This window comes from Oncorhynchus masou, chromosome 9, assembly GCF_036934945.1.
Source record: "Oncorhynchus masou masou isolate Uvic2021 chromosome 9, UVic_Omas_1.1, whole genome shotgun sequence".
Classification (NCBI taxonomy): Eukaryota; Metazoa; Chordata; class Actinopteri; order Salmoniformes; family Salmonidae; genus Oncorhynchus; species Oncorhynchus masou.
Window position 1 is genome coordinate 57040985 of NC_088220.1, and position 12571 is coordinate 57053555.

The window sequence follows — 12571 nt, forward strand, 5'->3', positions numbered from 1 at the left end:
TTAACTTTCACATAATTGTCAATGATACAAAATTGTGAAACAGTGAACCCCTTTGGCCAATAAAACTTCTAATGTAGGCTACTTGCCCATGGTCACAGATTCAGGATCGGTTATATATTGTGTCTCCTTCTGATTTATACCAGGGGTGTGGTTAGAATGCTGATCCAAGATCTGCATGTGTATCAAGTGTTTCAAAAACTTGTTCTCCACACTGTACAATGTATTGAAACAGGATGTTGACGACATCGCGGTTTATGTATAAAACACGCATTTACCATATAACATAATGGGCTGGTGTAGCTCAGTGGTTACTTTGAAAACTTTCTCTATCAGAAATGTTCTTTCCCTCTGCAAAGGGGTTCGAACCACAGGCGCTGTCTAGTGTTTTGCCAGTCACTTTTGCATCACTGGAGCGAACCTTTGATAATTTTGAGTGGGAAAATAAAGACTACAACAGAACAAGACAGAGTTACGGTGCATGCAGGAGTCATTTGTTTGGGAATTTAGATTAACTTTCACATAATTGTCTATGATACAAAATTGTGAAACAGTGAACCCCTTTGGCCAAAAAAACTTCTAATGTAGGCTACTTGCCCATGGTCCCAGATTCAGGATCGGTTATATATTGTGTCTCCTTCTGATTTATACCAGGGGTGTGGTTAGAATGCTGATCCAAGATCTGCATGTGTATCAAGTGTTTCAAATACTTGTTCTCCACACTGTACAATGTATTGAAACAGGATGTTGACGACATCGCGGTTTATGTATAAAACACGCATTTACCATATAACATACTGAGCTGGTGTAGCTCAGTGGTTACTTTGAAAACTTTCTCTATCAGAAATGTTCTTTCCCTCTGCAAAGGGGTTCGAACCACGGGCGCTGTCCAGTGTTTTGCCAGTCACTTTTGCATCACTGGAGCGAACCTTTGATAATTTTGAGTGGGAAAATAAAGACTACAACAGAACAAGACAGAGTTACGGTGCATGCAGGAGTCATTTGTTTGGGAATTTAGATTAACTTTCACATAATTGTCTATGATACAAAATTGTGAAACAGTGAACCCCTTTGGCCAAAAAAACTTCTAATGTAGGCTACTTGCCCATGGTCCCAGATTCAGGATCGGTTATATATTGTGTCTCCTTCTGATTTATACCAGGGGTGTGGTTAGAATGCTGATCCAAGATCTGCATGTGTATCAAGTGTTTCAAAAACTTGTTCTCCACACTGTACAATGTATTGAAACAGGATGTTGACGACATCGCGGTTTATGTATAAAACACGCATTTACCATATAACATACTGAGCTGGTGTAGCTCAGTGGTTACTTGAAAACTTTCTCTATCAGAAATGTTCTTTCCCTCTGCAAAGGGGTTCGAACCACGGGCGCTGTCCAGTGTTTTGCCAGTCACTTTTGCATCACTGGAGCGAACCTTTGATAATTTTGAGTGGGAAAACAAAGACGACAACAAAACAAGACAGAGTTACGGTGCATGCAGGAGTCATTTGTTTGGGAATTTAGATTAACTTTCACATAATTGTCTATGATACAAAATTGTGAAACAGTGAACCCCTTTGGCCAAAAAAACTTCTAATGTAGGCTACTTGCCCATGGTCCCAGATTCAGGATCGGTTATATATTGTGTCTCCTTCTGATTTATACCAGGGGTGTGGTTAGAATGCTGATCCAAGATCTGCATGTGTATCAAGTGTTTCAAATACTTGTTCTCCACACTGTACAATGTATTGAAACAGGATGTTGACGACATCGCGGTTTATGTATAAAACACGCATTTACCATATAACATACTGAGCTGGTGTAGCTCAGTGGTTACTTTGAAAACTTTCTCTATCAGAAATGTTCTTTCCCTCTGCAAAGGGGTTCGAACCACGGGCGCTGTCCAGTGTTTTGCCAGTCACTTTTGCATCACTGGAGCGAACCTTTGATAATTTTGAGTGGGAAAACAAAGACGACAACAAAACAAGACAGAGTTACGGTGCATGCAGGAGTCATTTGTTTGGGAATTTAGATTAACTTTCACATAATTGTCTATGATACAAAATTGTGAAACAGTGAACCCCTTTGGCCAAAAAAACTTCTAATGTAGGCTACTTGCCCATGGTCCCAGATTCAGGATCGGTTATATATTGTGTCTCCTTCTGATTTATACCAGGGGTGTGGTTAGAATGCTGATCCAAGATCTGCATGTGTATCAAGTGTTTCAAATACTTGTTCTCCACACTGTACAATGTATTGAAACAGGATGTTGACGACATCGCGGTTTATGTATAATACACGCATTTACCATATAACATACTGCGCTGGTGTAGCTCAGTGGTTACTTTGAAAACTTTCTCTATCAGAAATGTTCTTTTACCTCTGCAAAGGGGTTCAAACCACGGGCGCTGTCCAGTGTTTTGCCAGTCACTTTTGCATCACTGAGCGAACCTTTGATAATTTTGAGTGGGAAAATAAAGACTACAACAAAACAAGACAGAGTTACGGTGCATGCAGGAGTCATTTGTTTGGGAATTTAGATTAACTTTCACATAATTGTCTATGATACAAAATTGTGAAACAGTGAACCCCTTTGGCCAAAAAAACTTCTAATGTAGGCTACTTGCCCATGGTCCCAGATTCAGGATCGGTTATATATTGTGTCTCCTTCTGATTTATACCAGGGGTGTGGTTAGAATGCTGATCCAAGATCTGCATGTGTATCAAGTGTTTCAAATACTTGTTCTCCACACTGTACAATGTATTGAAACAGGATGTTGACGACATCGCGGTTTATGTATAAAACACGCATTTACCATATAACATACTGAGCTGGTGTAGCTCAGTGGTTACTTTGAAAACTTTCTCTATCAGAAATGTTCTTTCCCTCTGCAAAGGGGTTCGAACCACGGGCGCTGTCCAGTGTTTTGCCAGTCACTTTTGCATCACTGGAGCGAACCTTTGATAATTTTGAGTGGGAAAATAAAGACTACAACAGAACAAGACAGAGTTACGGTGCATGCAGGAGTCATTTGTTTGGGAATTTAGATTAACTTTCACATAATTGTCTATGATACAAAATTGTGAAACAGTGAACCCCTTTGGCCAAAAAAACTTCTAATGTAGGCTACTTGCCCATGGTCCCAGATTCAGGATCGGTTATATATTGTGTCTCCTTCTGATTTATACCAGGGGTGTGGTTAGAATGCTGATCCAAGATCTGCATGTGTATCAAGTGTTTCAAAAACTTGTTCTCCACACTGTACAATGTATTGAAACAGGATGTTGACGACATCGCGGTTTATGTATAAAACACGCATTTACCATATAACATACTGAGCTGGTGTAGCTCAGTGGTTACTTGAAAACTTTCTCTATCAGAAATGTTCTTTCCCTCTGCAAAGGGGTTCGAACCACGGGCGCTGTCCAGTGTTTTGCCAGTCACTTTTGCATCACTGGAGCGAACCTTTGATAATTTTGAGTGGGAAAACAAAGACGACAACAAAACAAGACAGAGTTACGGTGCATGCAGGAGTCATTTGTTTGGGAATTTAGATTAACTTTCACATAATTGTCTATGATACAAAATTGTGAAACAGTGAACCCCTTTGGCCAAAAAAACTTCTAATGTAGGCTACTTGCCCATGGTCCCAGATTCAGGATCGGTTATATATTGTGTCTCCTTCTGATTTATACCAGGGGTGTGGTTAGAATGCTGATCCAAGATCTGCATGTGTATCAAGTGTTTCAAAACTTGTTCTCCACACTGTACAATGTATTGAAACAGGATGTTGACGACATCGCGGTTTATGTATAAAACACGCATTTACCATATAACATACTGAGCTGGTGTAGCTCAGTGGTTACTTTGAAAACTTTCTCTATCAGAAATGTTCTTTCCCTCTGCAAAGGGGTTCGAACCACGGGCGCTGTCCAGTGTTTTGCCAGTCACTTTTGCATCACTGGAGCGAACCTTTGATAATTTTGAGTGGGAAAACAAAGACGACAACAAAACAAGACAGAGTTACGGTGCATGCAGGAGTCATTTGTTTGGGAATTTAGATTAACTTTCACATAATTGTCTATGATACAAAATTGTGAAACAGTGAACCCCTTTGGCCAAAAAAACTTCTAATGTAGGCTACTTGCCCATGGTCCCAGATTCAGGATCGGTTATATATTGTGTCTCCTTCTGATTTATACCAGGGGTGTGGTTAGAATGCTGATCCAAGATCTGCATGTGTATCAAGTGTTTCAAATACTTGTTCTCCACACTGTACAATGTATTGAAACAGGATGTTGACGACATCGCGGTTTATGTATAAAACACGCATTTACCATATAACATACTGCGCTGGTGTAGCTCAGTGGTTACTTTGAAAACTTTCTCTATCAGAAATGTTCTTTCCCTCTGCAAAGGGGTTCGAACCACGGGCGCTGTCCAGTGTTTTGCCAGTCACTTTTGCATCACTGGAGCGAACCTTTGATAATTTTGAGTGGGAAAACAAAGACGACAACAAAACAAGACAGAGTTACGGTGCATGCAGGAGTCATTTGTTTGGGAATTTAGATTAACTTTCACATAATTGTCTATGATACAAAATTGTGAAACAGTGAACCCCTTTGGCCAAAAAAACTTCTAATGTAGGCTACTTGCCCATGGTCCCAGATTCAGGATCGGTTATATATTGTGTCTCCTTCTGATTTATACCAGGGGTGTGGTTAGAATGCTGATCCAAGATCTGCATGTGTATCAAGTGTTTCAAAAACTTGTTCTCCACACTGTACAATGTATTGAAACAGGATGTTGACGACATCGCGGTTTATGTATAAAACACGCATTTACCATATAACATACTGAGCTGGTGTAGCTCAGTGGTTACTTCGAAAACTTTCTCTATCAGAAATGTTCTTTACCTCTGCGAAGGGTTTCAAACCACGGGTGCTGTCCAGTGTTTTGCCAGTCACTTTTGCATCACTGTTGCGAACCTTTGATAATTTTGAGTGGGAAAACAAAGACGACAACAAAACAAGACAGAGTTACGGTGCATGCAGGAGTCATTTGTTTGGGAATTTAGATTAACTTTCACATAATTGTCTATGATACAAAATTGTGAAACAGTGAACCCCTTTGGCCAAAAAAACTTCTAATGTAGGCTACTTGCCCATGGTCCCAGATTCAGGATCGGTTATATATTGTGTCTCCTTCTGATTTATACCAGGGGTGTGGTTAGAATGCTGATCCAAGATCTGCATGTGTATCAAGTGTTTCAAATACTTGTTCTCCACACTGTACAATGTATTGAAACAGGATGTTGACGACATCGCGGTTTATGTATAAAACACGCATTTACCATATAACATACTGAGCTGGTGTAGCTCAGTGGTTACTTTGAAAACTTTCTCTATCAGAAATGTTCTTTCCCTCTGCAAAGGGGTTCGAACCACGGGCGCTGTCCAGTGTTTTGCCAGTCACTTTTGCATCACTGGAGCGAACCTTTGATAATTTTGAGTGGGAAAACAAAGACGACAACAAAACAAGACAGAGTTACGGTGCATGCAGGAGTCATTTGTTTGGGAATTTAGATTAACTTTCACATAATTGTCTATGATACAAAATTGTGAAACAGTGAACCCCTTTGGCCAAAAAAACTTCTAATGTAGGCTACTTGCCCATGGTCCCAGATTCAGGATCGGTTATATATTGTGTCTCCTTCTGATTTATACCAGGGGTGTGGTTAGAATGCTGATCCAAGATCTGCATGTGTATCAAGTGTTTCAAATACTTGTTCTCCACACTGTACAATGTATTGAAACAGGATGTTGACGACATCGCGGTTTATGTATAAAACACGCATTTACCATATAACATACTGAGCTGGTGTAGCTCAGTGGTTACTTTGAAAACTTTCTCTATCAGAAATGTTCTTTCCCTCTGCAAAGGGTTCGAACCACGGGCGCTGTCCAGTGTTTTGCCAGTCACTTTTGCATCACTGGAGCGAACCTTTGATAATTTTGAGTGGGAAAACAAAGACGACAACAAAACAAGACAGAGTTACGGTGCATGCAGGAGTCATTTGTTTGGGAATTTAGATTAACTTTCACATAATTGTCTATGATACAAAATTGTGAAACAGTGAACCCCTTTGGCCAAAAAACTTCTAATGTAGGCTACTTGCCCATGGTCCCAGATTCAGGATCGGTTATATATTGTGTCTCCTTCTGATTTATACCAGGGGTGTGGTTAGAATGCTGATCCAAGATCTGCATGTGTATCAAGTGTTTCAAAACTTGTTCTCCACACTGTACAATGTATTGAAACAGGATGTTGACGACATCGCGGTTTATGTATAAAACACGCATTTACCAAATAACATACTGAGCTGGTGTAGCTCAGTGGTTACTTCGAAAACTTTCTCTATCAGAAATGTTCTTTCCCTCTGCAAAGGGGTTCGAACCACGGGCGCTGTCCAGTGTTTTGCCAGTCACTATTGCATCACTGGAGCGAACCTTTGATAATTTTGAGTGGGAAAACAAAGACGACAACAAAACAAGACAGAGTTACGGTGCATGCAGGAGTCATTTGTTTGGGAATTTAGATTAACTTTCACATAATTGTCTATGATACAAAATTGTGAAACAGTGAACCCCTTTGGCCAAAAAAACTTCTAATGTAGGCTACTTGCCCATGGTCCCAGATTCAGGATCGGTTATATATTGTGTCTCCTTCTGATTTATACCAGGGGTGTGGTTAGAATGCTGATCCAAGATCTGCATGTGTATCAAGTGTTTCAAAAACTTGTTCTCCACACTGTACAATGTATTGAAACAGGATGTTGACGACATCGCGGTTTATGTATAAAACACGCATTTACCATATAACATACTGAGCTGGTGTAGCTCAGTGGTTACTTTGAAAACTTTCTCTATCAGAAATGTTCTTTCCCTCTGCAAAGGGGTTCGAACCACGGGCGCTGTCCAGTGTTTTGCCAGTCACTTTTGCATCACTGGAGCGAACCTTTGATAATTTTGAGTGGGAAAACAAAGACGACAACAAAACAAGACAGAGTTACGGTGCATGCAGGAGTCATTTGTTTGGGAATTTAGATTAACTTTCACATAATTGTCTATGATACAAAATTGTGAAACAGTGAACCCCTTTGGCCAAAAAAACTTCTAATGTAGGCTACTTGCCCATGGTCCCAGATTCAGGATCGGTTATATATTGTGTCTCCTTCTGATTTATACCAGGGGTGTGGTTAGAATGCTGATCCAAGATCTGCATGTGTATCAAGTGTTTCAAATACTTGTTCTCCACACTGTACAATGTATTGAAACAGGATGTTGACGACATCGCTGCTTATGTATAATACACGCATTTACCATATAACGTACTGCGCTGGTTTAGCTCAGTGGTTACTTTGAAAACTTTCTCTATCAGAAATGTTCTTTACCTCTGCGAAGGGTTTCAAACCACGGGTGCTGTCCAGTGTTTTGCCAGTCACTTTTGCATCACTGTTGCGAACCTTTGATAATTTTGAGTGGGAAAACAAAGACGACAACAAAACAAGACAGAGTTACGGTGCATGCAGGAGTCATTTGTTTGGGAATTTAGATTAACTTTCACATAATTGTCTATGATACAAAATTGTGAAACAGTGAACCCCTTTGGCCAAAAAACTTCTAATGTAGGCTACTTGCCCATGGTCCCAGATTCAGGATCGGTTATATATTGTGTCTCCTTCTGATTTATACCAGGGGTGTGGTTAGAATGCTGATCCAAGATCTGCATGTGTATCAAGTGTTTCAAAAACTTGTTCTCCACACTGTACAATGTATTGAAACAGGATGTTGACGACATCGCGGTTTATGTATAAAACACGCATTTACCATATAACATACTGAGCTGGTGTAGCTCAGTGGTTACTTTGAAAACTTTCTCTATCAGAAATGTTCTTTCCCTCTGCAAAGGGGTTCGAACCACGGGCGCTGTCCAGTGTTTTGCCAGTCACTTTTGCATCACTGGAGCGAACCTTTGATAATTTTGAGTGGGAAAACAAAGACTACAACAAAACAAGACAGAGTTACGGTGCATGCAGGAGTCATTTGTTTGGGAATTTAGATTAACTTTCACATAATTGTCTATGATACAAAATTGTGAAACAGTGAACCCCTTTGGCCAAAAAAACTTCTAATGTAGGCTACTTGCCCATGGTCCCAGATTCAGGATCGGTTATATATTGTGTCTCCTTCTGATTTATACCAGGGGTGTGGTTAGAATGCTGATCCAAGATCTGCATGTGTATCAAGTGTTTCAAATACTTGTTCTCCACACTGTACAATGTATTGAAACAGGATGTTGACGACATCGCTGTTTATGTATAATACACGCATTTACCATATAATGTACTGCGCTGGTGTAGCTCAGTGATTACTTTGAAAACTTTCTCTATCAGAAATGTTCTTTACCTCTGCAAAGGGGTTCAAACCACGGGTGCTGTCCAGTGTTTTGCCAGTCACTTTCGCATCACTGGAGCGAACCTTTGATAATTTTGAGTGGGAAAATAAAGACTACAACAGAACAAGACAGAGTTACGGTGCATGCAGGAGTCATTTGTTTGGGAATTTAGATTAACTTTCACATAATTGTCTATGATACAAAATTGTGAAACAGTGAACCCCTTTGGCCAAAAAAACTTCTAATGTAGGCTACTTGCCCATGGTCCCAGATTCAGGATCGAAGGATTATATATTGTGTCTCCTTCTGATTTATACCAGGGGTGTGGTTAGAATGCTGATCCAAGATCTGCATGTGTATCAAGTGTTTCAAATACTTGTTCTCCACACTGTACAATGTATTGAAACAGGATGTTGACGACATCGCGGTTTATGTATAAAACACGCATTTACCATATAACATACTGAGCTGGTGTAGCTCAGTGGTTACTTTGAAAACTTTCTCTATCAGAAATGTTCTTTCCCTCTGCAAAAGGGTTCGAACCACGGGCGCTGTCCAGTGTTTTGCCAGTCACTTTTGCATCACTGGAGCGAACCTTTGATAATTTTGAGTGGGAAAACAAAGACGACAACAAAACAAGACAGAGTTACGGTGCATGCAGGAGTCATTTGTTTGGGAATTTAGATTAACTTTCACATAATTGTCTATGATACAAAATTGTGAAACAGTGAACCCCTTTGGCCAAAAAAACTTCTAATGTAGGCTACTTGCCCATGGTCCCAGATTCAGGATCGGTTATATATTGTGTCTCCTTCTGATTTATACCAGGGGTGTGGTTAGAATGCTGATCCAAGATCTGCATGTGTATCAAGTGTTTCAAATACTTGTTCTCCACACTGTACAATGTATTGAAACAGGATGTTGACGACATCGCGGTTTATGTATAAAACACGCATTTACCATATAACATACTGAGCTGGTGTAGCTCAGTGGTTACTTTGAAAACTTTCTCTATCAGAAATGTTCTTTCCCTCTGCAAAGGGGTTCGAACCACGGGCGCTGTCCAGTGTTTTGCCAGTCACTTTTGCATCACTGGAGCGAACCTTTGATAATTTTGAGTGGGAAAATAAAGACTACAACAAAACAAGACAGAGTTACGGTGCATGCAGGAGTCATTTGTTTGGGAATTTAGATTAACTTTCACATAATTGTCTATGATACAAAATTGTGAAACAGTGAACCCCTTTGGCCAAAAAAACTTCTAATGTAGGCTACTTGCCCATGGTCCCAGATTCAGGATCGGTTATATATTGTGTCTCCTTCTGATTTATACCAGGGGTGTGGTTAGAATGCTGATCCAAGATCTGCATGTGTATCAAGTGTTTCAAATACTTGTTCTCCACACTGTACAATGTATTGAAACAGGATGTTGACGACATCGCGGTTTATGTATAAAACACGCATTTACAATATAACATAGTGAGCTGGTGTAGCTCAGTGGTTACTTTGAAAACTTTCTCTATCAGAAATGTTCTTTCCCTCTGCAAAGGGGTTCGAACCACGGGCGCTGTCCAGTGTTTTGCCAGTCACTGGAGCGAACCTTTGATAATTTTGAGTGGGAAAACAAAGACGACAACAAAACAAGACAGAGTTACGGTGCATGCAGGAGTCATTTGTTTGGGAATTTAGATTAACTTTCACATAATTGTCTATGATACAAAATTGTGAAACAGTGAACCCCTTTGGCCAAAAAAACTTCTCATGTAGGCTACTTGCCCATGGTCCAATATTCAGGATCGGTTATATATTGTGTCTCCTTCTGATTTATACCAGGGGTGTGGTTAGAATGCTGATCCAAGATCTGCATGTGTATCAAGTGTTTCAAATACTTGTTCTCCACACTGTACAATGTATTGAAACAGGATGTTGACGACATCGCGGTTTATGTATAAAACACGCATTTACCATATAACATACTGCGCTGGTGTAGCTCAGTGGTTACTTTGAAAACTTTCTCTATCAGAAATGTTCTTTACCTCTGCAAAGGGGTTCGAACCACGGGCGCTGTCCAGTGTTTTGCCAGTCACTTTTGCATCACTGGAGCGAACCTTTGATAATTTTGAGTGGGAAAATAAAGACTACAACAAAACAAGACAGAGTTACGGTGCATGCAGGAGTCATTTGTTTGGGAATTTAGATTAACTTTCACATAATTGTCTATGATACAAAATTGTGAAACAGTGAACCCCTTTGGCCAAAAAAACTTCTAATGTAGGCTACTTGCCCATGGTCCCAGATTCAGGATCGGTTATATATTGTGTCTCCTTCTGATTTATACCAGGGGTGTGGTTAGAATGCTGATCCAAGATCTGCATGTGTATCAAGTGTTTCAAATACTTGTTCTCCACACTGTACAATGTATTGAAACAGGATGTTGACTGACATCGCGGTTTATGTATAAAACACGCATTTACCATATAACATACTGCCCATGCTGGTGTAGCTCAGTGGTTACTTTGAAAACTTTCTCTATCAGAAATGTTCTTTCCTCTGCAAAGGGGTTTGAACCACGGGCGCTGTCCAGTGTTTTGCCAGTCACTTTTGCATCACTGGAGCGAACCTTTGATAATTTTGAGTGGGAAAACAAAGACGACAACAAAACAAGACAGAGTTACGGTGCATGCAGGAGTCATTTGTTTGGGAATTTAGATTAACTTTCACATAATTGTCTATGATACAAAATTGTGAAACAGTGAACCCCTTTGGCCAAAAAAACTTCTAATGTAGGCTACTTGCCCATGGTCCCAGATTCAGGATCGGTTATATATTGTGTCTCCTTCTGATTTATACCAGGGGTGTGGTTAGAATGCTGATCCAAGATCTGCATGTGTATCAAGTGTTTCAAATACTTGTTCTCCACACTGTACAATGTATTGAAACAGGATGTTGACGACATCGCGGTTTATGTATAATACACGCATTTACCATATAACATACTGAGCTGGTGTAGCTCAGTGGTTACTTTGAAAACTTTCTCTATCAGAAATGTTCTTTCCCTCTGCAAAGGGGTTTGAACCACGGGCGCTGTCCAGTGTTTTGCCAGTCACTTTTGCATCACTGGAGCGAACCTTTGATAATTTTGAGTGGGAAAACAAAGACGACAACAAAACAAGACAGAGTTACGGTGCATGCAGGAGTCATTTGTTTGGGAATTTAGATTAACTTTCACATAATTGTCTATGATACAAAATTGTGAAACAGTGAACCCCTTTGGCCAAAAAAACTTCTAATGTAGGCTACTTGCCCATGGTCCCAGATTCAGGATCGGTTATATATTGTGTCTCCTTCTGATTTATACCAGGGGTGTGGTTAGAATGCTGATCCAAGATCTGCATGTGTATCAAGTGTTTCAAATACTTGTTCTACACACTGTACAATGTATTGAAACAGGATGTTGACGACATCACGGTTTATGTATAATACACTCATTTAGTATATAATATACTGTGCTGGTGTAGCTTAGTGGTTACTTTGAAAACTTTCTCTATCAGAAATGTTCTTTACCTCTGCAAAGGGGTTTGAACCAAGGCCGCTGTCCAGTGTTTTGCCAGTCACTTTTTCATCACTGTCTTGAACCTTTGATAATTTTGAGTGGGAAAATAAAGACTACAACAAAACAAGACAGAGTTACGGTGCATGCAGGAGTCATTTGTTTGGGAATTTAGATTAACTTTCACATAATTGTCTATGATACAAAATTGTGAAACAGTGAACCCCTTTGGCCAAAAAACTTCTAATGTAGGCTACTTGCCCATGGTCCCAGATTCAGGATCGGTTATATATTGTGTCTCCTTCTGATTTATACCAGGGGTGTGGTTAGAATGCTGATCCAAGATCTGCATGTGTATCAAGTGTTTCAAAAACTTGTTCTCCACACTGTACAATGTATTGAAACAGGATGTTGACGACATCGCGGTTTATGTATAATACACGCATTTACCATATAACATACTGCGCTGGTGTAGCTCAGTGGTTACTTTGAAAACTTTCTCTATCAGAAATATTCTCTACCTCTGCAAAGGGGTTTGAACCACGGGCGCTGTCCAGTCACTTTT